This window comes from Dipodomys spectabilis, unplaced genomic scaffold, assembly GCF_019054845.1.
Source record: "Dipodomys spectabilis isolate Male_0828 unplaced genomic scaffold, ASM1905484v1 ptg000242l, whole genome shotgun sequence".
NCBI lineage: Eukaryota > Metazoa > Chordata > Mammalia > Rodentia > Heteromyidae > Dipodomys > Dipodomys spectabilis.
The window spans coordinates 61,529-71,608 of record NW_024870919.1 but is presented as its reverse complement, the minus strand read 5'-3'; the positions used below and the strand labels follow the sequence as shown (position 1 = coordinate 71,608).

The 10,080-nt window shown below is 33.0% G+C and overlaps 1 pseudogene; it reads right to left on the bottom strand.

Annotated features, from left to right (window-relative positions):
• Window positions 1–2,248: 2,248 nt before the first annotated feature.
• Window positions 2,249–2,348, bottom strand: LOC122124734 (annotated as a pseudogene).
• Window positions 2,349–10,080: the final 7,732 nt, after the last annotated feature.

The window sequence follows — 10,080 nt, the reverse complement described above, 5'->3', positions numbered from 1 at the left end:
TGCTCTGCCATTTCCCAAGACAGCACCACATAAACAGAAAAATCCAGAAGTGGTGCTGTGGCTCAAGTGGTAGAGCCCTTGCCTTGATTTGAAGAGCTCAAGGACAGTGCCCAGGCTCAGAGTTCAGGCCCCACAGCTAATTAAAAAAAAAAGAATCTAAATACTTGATGATTTTACTAACAGATCTGACTGAAATCAGTTGAATCACAATTTTCCTGTACAATGAAGGAATAGGTCCAGGCTATGAAAGCAGCTAGAGAAGGCAGGCAGATTGTATCTGTGAGAAAACTTTGTTGAAAATAGAGTCAAGGATTATTTACTGGTGATTCACTTGCACTTGAAGCATGATTCTGAACTATTGCTTGCTGATTCTGAACTACTGCTTTGATCATTATATTCTCCAATTAGAAAAAGTGAAATTTAATTGAGAGCAAAGGACCACTAATACATTTTGACTTCTCATTAAGCATCTTCGATCATCAAAATCACCTGAAGACAATAGACAGTCCTATTTATAGATGAAAACAAGTGTCTTTCAAAAAACAAGAATTTAGGTAGTCAAACAAAGCACTTCTATTTTACTACTGCATTATACATTTTTTCTAATATTGGATACCAACATTAGAAAGATACTAGAAAGCTCTTAAAACCCATATGTTGAATAGTGAGTTCTCTTACACTATAACATAGTATTTCCCAAATCATTTACATAGAAGGCATTGTTTCCTATTTTCTCATTCCTAGTATAAGATGCACATGAAGACATCACTAGTCCTCATTTTCAGTCTGTACCGTTGAATACTGAGGAAAATCTTTCCTCTGCTATCAATTCCCTACTCTTCAGTTAGAATAAGTTAGAATAGTAAAAATGGAAAAAGAAAATAAATCATGGTGAAAAAACATATGCAGAAAATTCACCAAATTTTTGTTACCAGTTCAACCAATGTGAACTATTGGGGAAATACATGGACATCTCATTCCCACTGGCACTCAAAGTCTCTGGTTAGGCAATTCTGATGAAGACAAGTAACAAGATGAAAAAGTGAGGAATGGTATCAATTGCAAGAAAAATGGAGTAGGATCCAAGCAAATTTCTTCTTTGGGATACCGAAATTAATTGGCTTACTATGGTGCGGAGACTACTTTCCAAAAAGGCCACTCAGATGAATACTAGGGATGAGGATGAGTATACCCTCTTCATCAGAAAGCCTAGAGTGGACACTTAGACATTGTCCATGAGTTGGTAGCTCAAAGCAGATATTCATGCAATAACTCTGAATGGCTGGACACTCCTGCACAGTGCTTATATGTGGAATAATACCAGAGTGGCTTCTTTCTTACTTCATCATGATGCGGATAACAATCCCCAAACTAAAGGCCTCTTGACCCCCTTGCATCTTGCTGCTGGGAATAGAAATAGCAAAGAGAAGCTGTATCTCCTTCTGTTGAACCATTGTATCAAACCAGGTCTGAAGAACAACTTGGAAGAAACTGCATTTGATATTGCCAAAAGGATAAGTATGTATCACTGCCATTTTGAAGTTGTGGAAGGCTGATTGTTCTCCTTCGTAGTAATGGTTTGGTTAGCTTTCTTAACTTTCAAAAATGCCAGTCCATCCTTTGTGTCCCTTCAAATTTTTTTTCACAATACAAAGCGACAGCATTATCTTACTTTAAAAATGCATGGATTTCATGGTATTCTTCCAAGTAAATTGCCTGACTTTGATGTCAAAATGTATTCAAGAGTTGTTTGTATACATCTATAAAGATTTTTACAGAGTTTGTAATTTTTTTAAATCAGACATAATTTTAACTTATCTGTTGAAATGAATAGTATAGAAACTAAAGATGTTGCTGGTGCTTTTCTGAAAAAAGTATATCTATGTTTGTATAATGTCCATAATCTATTTCATTAGCTCCTAGATATAATACTTTGAATTCTACATTGTCATATAATGTATAGATTCATTAATAAATGTGTCCTTTCAGATTGCATTCCATATCGAAGTTTAAGATTCCTTTTTTTCTAGGTCTTTTTATTATTTTATTTCTTTGGGATAAAATGACAATGTTATCTAATTTCAAGTTTTGTAAAAGTTATGCTATGTAAGGGCCTTTCTAAGGTGAAGATTTAATACACTGATGTCAAATTAACCTTTAATTCTATGAATTACATGTATTGTTACACTTCTATTTTTGTAATGAACTTTTTAATAACTATTTTTCATTTCTTGCATCAGAAGAATGAAAAAATATGGAATACTTCACAAATTTTCATATCATCCTTGTGCAAGTGTCATGTTAATCTCTGTATTGTTGTAATTTGGGTAGACCTGCTGCTGAAGCATGTAGTGTACTATAAATTTAAATACTTAATGATGCAATCTTTATACAGGCATATATCCATGGTTGCCTATTTGTAACAAGGAACCCTTATTGTTCCTAAAAATGCTATTGATCTTACTTCTCTAAAATTCTGTTTATAGTGGGAAAAACTTATATAGTTTGGTCGATTGCTCACATTTAAAATTTTTTGGGCAATGACTATTTTGTCGTTTTCATTTTAAATTTGATCATACTTTGAAGCCTTTAAAGCTAAGTCCAAAGGTGATGGCTTTTCAAGTACTTATTTATCAACTGAGTTAGCTTTGTTGAGCTAATGGACTCAAAGTAAGCCTTGCTTAAGAGCTACTTCTAATCTTCTGCAGCTTAAAATTTCCCAAATGAAGTCTTGTGGGACAAATGTCTACTTGAACCTTTACCCTTCTTCCATGTAGGAACAGACCAAACAGAATATCTTACCCTGACAGCATAGATTGTCTTACTGGAACAAAACTAATCTTAGTTACAAGGGATCATAGAAAGATGAACAGTTCAGACAGAATTGTTCAGAATGGAAGGCATTTTATCGAAATATAATTGGTTTTTATACTTATCATTTCAAAAGTAGCTAAAGCAAAGAAGGTGAAAAAATTGTTCATATGCATGATTACCTACTGTCCTGGCCTGTCTATAATCCAACCAGGCAGAACTTACACTACTGACTTTCTATCACCAAATATTTCCATAGCTCCTGGAAAAGTCCATATGTTTCTCCTCGATATTAGACCTTAAATTGATAATGTTTTAATCACAGTGTTTCCTCTTTTCTCTAGGCTGTAAATCTACAAATGGTAAATCTTTAAGTCTAACTCTACCAAAAACTGAGGTAGAGATAATTGAATAATACTTTAAAACAGAGTTGCCTTTGATTCCCTAACCACAACACAACAATGTAAAAGAATTTTTATATTATATAAACTTATATATTTTATATTTGTATGTGCTGATTTTAAATTTCACACAATGAATCTTACTAGAATTGATAATTTGACAAATATATTGACATTTATTCCCATAAATAAATTGGAACATAAATGATTAGGATTAGAATATTTATTAGAATATAAAGAGTATCAATGCAATATCTTCGGTATAAACTTGTGATACCTTCTAAATTTTCGTGGTCTTCCGAATTCACATGTAAAATAACATATTGTTTTCTGCTAATCTATAAGGGATTTTACTCTGATGCTGTTTATTGTTTTAACTCACTGGTCCCAAATTGTTTTTCTCCATATTTCTGAAACATTCTTGCTGATTATACCCAAATTTGGTGATATGATGTCTGCAGGACCCACCAGTTCTAGGATACCTGGTCCCAGTTATCTGCATCATCAGATAACAAGGGCAAGACTTCTGACATAGGCCCATACAACATGCCAACAGAAAATAATTGAAGATTCATCTCAATTTCTCATTTCCTATAATATTTCAGGGCCCCAATTCCTTACAAGAATTAGCAATAATGAATTGTGAAATGCAAGGCAACTTAAAATGAAAGATGAGATCACAAAATCTGAGAAAAAGTACTGTAATTCAAACTTTCAATTTACAGATGACCAGCCCATATGAGTGAACAAAATCACAAATGAACAAGATTATTTTTAATACCCCTCTCCTAATGATTAATGAAAGATTTCAGTGCAGCCAAAAAAATAGTTTCTGGAATGATAGATCCATAATTGGTCTACTAAGGTTAGGGAAACTTGATTTAGATGTCAAATATAATTTAGAAAAACATTAACTGAGAAGATCTTTAGTGCTTCAAAACACTGGTACTTCAGTAAAACTAGGTTCTGTAGTATAAAAATGTTGTCATTCTCAAACCAATGATAACCTACATTTAATCTCCTGAAAGTATATTCATTTTCAAATAAGCTATTTAAAATCACATTTGCCAAAATAACACTTGACAAGTAGATGACAGTGACATTACAAGGTTTTCAAGTGTAGGGAGCAAGTTACAATAGAGTTGATTTACGTACCCAGAAGTAATAACGAACAAGTTCAACCATTCATTAAATTGTAGAAATAGTACCCCCCACCATTTGTGTTGTTCAGTAGGTGCCTTCCAGAAATGTGTTAAATAGATCATCCTCCCATATTTCAAACCCAAATATTAGCTAATAAAGTAAATTTCATCACATAAGAAGGTACATTTTAAAAATTCACTAATAATTGCCTTATCATATGTTGTTTCATGTTTTCCCTATCTGTCTAACATAGTAAGAAATATGACTTTAAGTCTTGAATATGGGTACTGATGAGAGATGTGACAAACATAAAATCTGTCTTCTATTTTTATCATAATCCTCTAAGGAGTAAATTTATTTTTCTTCTTTTTCCAAAACTTATAGGTAGAAGAAATAAATTATCTTATGTAAAATAAAATAATCACACACCATTGTACAAAGCCATTTATAAAAACTGGTAGGAATAAATTCTAAGCCATTTTTAAAATTTCTTGTTGACTAAAGATTAATCTTCCAAATGAATGAGAATAAAATTATGTCCAAGTGCTTCACATCTCCAGTCTTAATCTTGTAAAGGAATGAATTATGGAAATATAAGCTGACATCAATTCAAGTATATGTGGGATTGAAACTCCATGGAGTTTCAAAGTATTAACAGGCAGTTTAACGGAATGACTATCAGGAAATTGAAACCAGAGAGGAACAATAGTAAAGAAATAGAATGAATGAAAAATGGAACAAGGGGCAAGTACAGCTAGAATACTCAATGTACATATGTAATAAAGCAAGTGGTAAATCTGGAATAAATCTTGGAGAAAGGGTTGGTTGAGATTGACAGGAGTGATTCTGATCCAGGAACATTAGACAATTAGATGGACATATTTAATTGTAACACAATTGTACAACCTTTTGAAATTCAGTTAAAAAACACAACAACAAACAAAAACACACAAAAATCACAACCAAACAACAATCTCTAGAGGGTATGAATATGACCTCTCAAAATTTTAAGCAGTTAATGAAGGGCAGTCTTTGGAAAAGCAAACAAAGCTGTTCAAAGAAGGCAGTTTGGGGTAGGGGAGAATTTTGAACAGATTTAAAAAGATTGCCTAAGGTTATAAATCACCTATATTTACTGTAAATATTTTATTCTGCGAGTGCTCTTTGTCTGAACTGGATACTCCAGTCCTGAGGCACACTTGGTAGCTTGTGAAGACAGAATGGAAGAAACAAGATCAAGAACCTATTACTCTACTTGAAAGAAAACAGACCTCTATGTTTTCTCTTAATCTCTTCACTACTCCATTTTCATACTTTTAATAACATCAAGTGATTTTGAATTATATCTTTCCTTCTTTGTTCTCACAAAATAATTGTTCAAAATAATTAATTAAATATTATTTGCCATTATTTTCTATCATGCTGTTTACTTGTCCAAGCGAGTCCATTAAACTTCCCCTTTTCATTTGGTTGCCACGAACTCCCAACAACTATGTTAATAAGGACCAACGCTAATGCAAAACTTTGTCTCCAAAAATCCAGTCCAAGAACCTATAATCACAAATATTTAGCTATAATTTTTTTCTTTTTTCTTTTACCTTGCAATCTTCTTGTGTCTAAAGTGCCCACAAAAATAAGTACTCCACCACTTTGTGGTTCAATCACTTCTAACTTCAAAGATATATTTTGCTAACAAGATGCTTAGAGGAAACCTAAGAATACTCCTCTTTTATCTTCTCTCTTAAGACTTTTATCTTCTCTCTTAAGACTCTCCTTAGATACCATATCAGGAATAGTGAAGTTATTCTTTGCAAAATTATTTCAATAGTTTATTTTCCTCTTGGTCTTGTATTTGCTCAACAAGATGTATGGAGAAGAATAGAGTTAAATCACCGATTCCTTGGATGACATTGTCTGTTACAAAGGACGATACTTCTATGTCCTACTTCTATGTCCTCCTCTTAGCTCTTGCCTGATTTCCAATTAATCACAGCTTCTTGGCTTCAAGTCTAGTGAAGCTGAAGGATGATAAGGCGTCCCCCACTGCTACATCTTCATGGTTTCTCTTTGAAAACTCTTTTATTTGGAGGTGGAATTTATTTTCATGTCTTCATTCAATTTGTTCTGCATTATACTGAGCCAAATAGGCTCTGTAAAATCACATTATGTAGCAGAAACATTAAGACAATCTATATCAAAAAGTTTTGGTCCCCTCCACTGCTGAAACCAATACGCTTATCTGGGGCTTCAAATAACGTGTTTTCTTACCTTTTCAATTTGCTCAAATCTTTTGTGATCCCCAAAATTTTTGGCTTATGTAATAAGAGAAGTCTTCACTATCTCATGTTAATAAGAATATTATATTTTTGAGCTACTTAGAAATGTGAAATCATTGGTTTGAAGTATCCAATCAGATTTTTTTCTGTGTTTCAGTGCTTCACGTGCAAAGACATTGTGGAAAATATTAAAACAGAAAAGTGTAAACTCAATACGTTATTTCATTGTGAAGGGCACTTTCTCCCTAAATATTTTGACCCAAATTATCTTTTTAAGAGAATTACTGTTTAGTAATATAAGGTCAATTCACAAATTTTGATGTCTTATTTAAAAAAAAAAAAAAACTTTGAATTTAAATTCCACTACAACCTTGTTTCACACAGCAGGAGTATATTTCCTGGGTAAAGACAATTCTCAAGGGAACCTACAGGATTTACAGCAAGGTTTTTGAGGTTTGTTTGTTTACTGTGAAAATGAGCCATCTTACCCAAATTGCTCCCTCTCAGCTAACTCTCCATGAATTTCTTTGCATGAAAGCCTATTTTCCTAGGCAATTTTAAATTTTCTTAATAGGCTAAGTTAAAAAGTTTGAACAATTAAAATTTACCTGTCATAATTTAAAAACTCTTTTGAAATTCCTTTATCAGAATCGTGAATTTACCAATCCTAATTCCACCTTTACCATCAAAAACAGTTAACATGTTGTTTTCATGATATAGTATCCATGAAACTATTATTTTCCAGTGGCTTTGTTGTGAATATATATGAAGATATAAGCTGATGCTGAACAAAATGAACTCCAAGATATGGAAAAAAATATTTATTTGCAGTTGTTGTTTTTAATGTACTATGTTCTTTCTATTTTCCTTGGGTTTTTCCCCTATGGTTTATCTCCTACTGTGTTTGATTTTGGAACCCTTTGTATTGTGTATACATTTACCTTAATTTGTGAAGGGAAGAGGTACAAAAAAATTAGTGAGACAAGGACAAAGGGCAAACCAATGCAATATCAATACTCAGAAGACAATATGTTGGAAATGTACATTACAACTTGTGAGGGGTTTGGGGGTGAAGGAAAACTGTGAGAAAAATGAGAGAGGGGATAACAGGTTTGAAAAGTTATGTATTCACTGCCTTACAATTGCTAACCCACTGCACATCACTTTCACATTAAAATTAAATTTAAAAAATAAGCTGCATGAAATAAAATTTCACTGTATTAGTATAGTAAATATTATTCCTTATGTAGTAACTTTTTAAAAACTCAGTACTAATTTGAATTAATTACCCCTTCTTTATCAGAGGGCCATCAACTTGAATGTTATCCAACTAGACAATTTTTTCACAATATTCTTGCCAATATTTTCAAAAAAGAATAAATTAGTACTTTCTCATACTAAAATTGAAAACCGTTTAATTCTATGGAAACCCATAACTTTGAAAAGTAAATAAGTTGTTAAGAGGACAGAATATGTCTGTTCTTCAAATTTCCTATGACTAATAACTATGCACTTTCAAATTCTGAATATTCCATACCTGAGAGATTCAAAATAGTACCTGTTTGCATGTTATGTAATTCTGCAATAGATGCATTTTCCAATAGAGTGTTACAGATTGAGAAGTGAACAGAAAAATAGCCAAATTCTGGTATAGGATAAAACTATAAAGCATCAGTTGTAATTAATTCTTCAAGAGTAAGCAATTGTTTATCAGATTAAGCTATTATTTCTATGACCATCAATTCCAAAATTTATGCCATAAAGTCATCCTAGACCAACAGTTTCCAACTTGTAGGGTGCACCTCAAAATTCCCTTAATTCACATCACAAATAGCTTATCTCTATTGGGAAAAATACTACCACTCTGCTACTGTGATGCCCTCCGTGTTCTGGACAGAACACCACCATAAACTGGGTTGCATCATTTTTCCTCCACTGGTATTCTTGCAAATATTATTTATACTTATACTTTTTTATCTATCAAAGATATTCAGGATGCTAATACCGGAAGATTACAGTTCAAAGCCTACCAAGGCAGGAAGGTTCCCTAGATTCTTATCTCTGATAAACTTCTCAGCAAAAACCAGACACAAGTGGTACTGAGGTTGAAGTGGTAGGACACAGCCTTGAGCTCAACAGGCTCAGAGACAGTGTCTAGGTCCAGAGTTCAAGCCTTATGACAAAGCAATAAAAAAAAAAAACAAAAATAAAAACAAACCCCAAACCTAGCATTTTTCTCATTGTATACAGAGGCACGTAATTAAGGAAATTGCTTCCTGTTTTACATACAGGTAGAAGAAAGAAGATGTCACACAATTATTTTCATCATACCATGTCATATTAAAGCCTCAAAAAATTGCTTTTGCTAAATTTATAAATTAATATCATCAATTTGTTTGCAACTCAGTCTACATTATTCACATTATCATTTTATAAATAAACAGTTAGAATTTTCTATTAACTGAGTTCTAATTATAACTCTCTTGAAACAATATGCTAGGCAAATAGAATGCAAGAAACATTTGTAAATTTGTCAATTAAACCCTCTACTTAAAAAGAATTTTGTAGTATCCTATAGAATATGAAATTTCAAACAAAACCAAAATATTTATTTGAAGTCTAAACTCTAATTTAGCAAAATCTATAAAGACCTACATTAGATGAACTTTGCTATTCCTCCAGGCTTAAGCTTTGGTAATCCTTCATCCTTTCCTTGGAATCTAACAGAATGATTTTTACTTACTTTTTCAAATTTTGGATGGGAATCATGAAGCATTTTGCATCTAGGAATGTTCTGTAATGAAGAGAGCATTTAAAACACAACTGAGGATTATATACCAGTTGCATTTCAATAGAAAACTTGGCTTCTCAAAACATAATGAAGAAATTAGCCCAAACTTCCAACTGTGTATGTATTCCTTTCTTGTTTGGTTTGTTTTATTAAGACAAAATTATACTACCTGGTCCAGGGAAGTTATCAGTAGTAATTCCAGTCTCTAATCTGCTGTCAGTCTGAGTGTTAGAATTCAAGGATTGCATCACGTTGCCCAACCATAGTTTCTTGGTTTATTTATTTGTTTGTTTATTTTTCGGTCCGGTAATGGGGCCTGAATTCTGGGCCTGGGTGCTGTCCCTCAGCTCTTCAGCTCAAAGCTAGCGCTCTACCACTTGAGCCACAGAGCCACATTCGGCTTTTTTGCTTTTTGCTTATGTGGTGCTGAGGATTCGAACCCAGGGCTTCATGCATGCAAGGCAAGCGCTCTACCCCTGAGATACCTTCTCAGCCCCCTCTTGATTTATTTAATCTATATAAAGACTAGCAATTCTTAACTTCTCCAGTCATATTATCCACTAGACTTCTCAGACTGTTCATGTACTATTTTCAAAGATGTTCTAACATTTGACACAGGGTATGAACATTTTCAAATGTACCTGCGGGGTCTCTGATT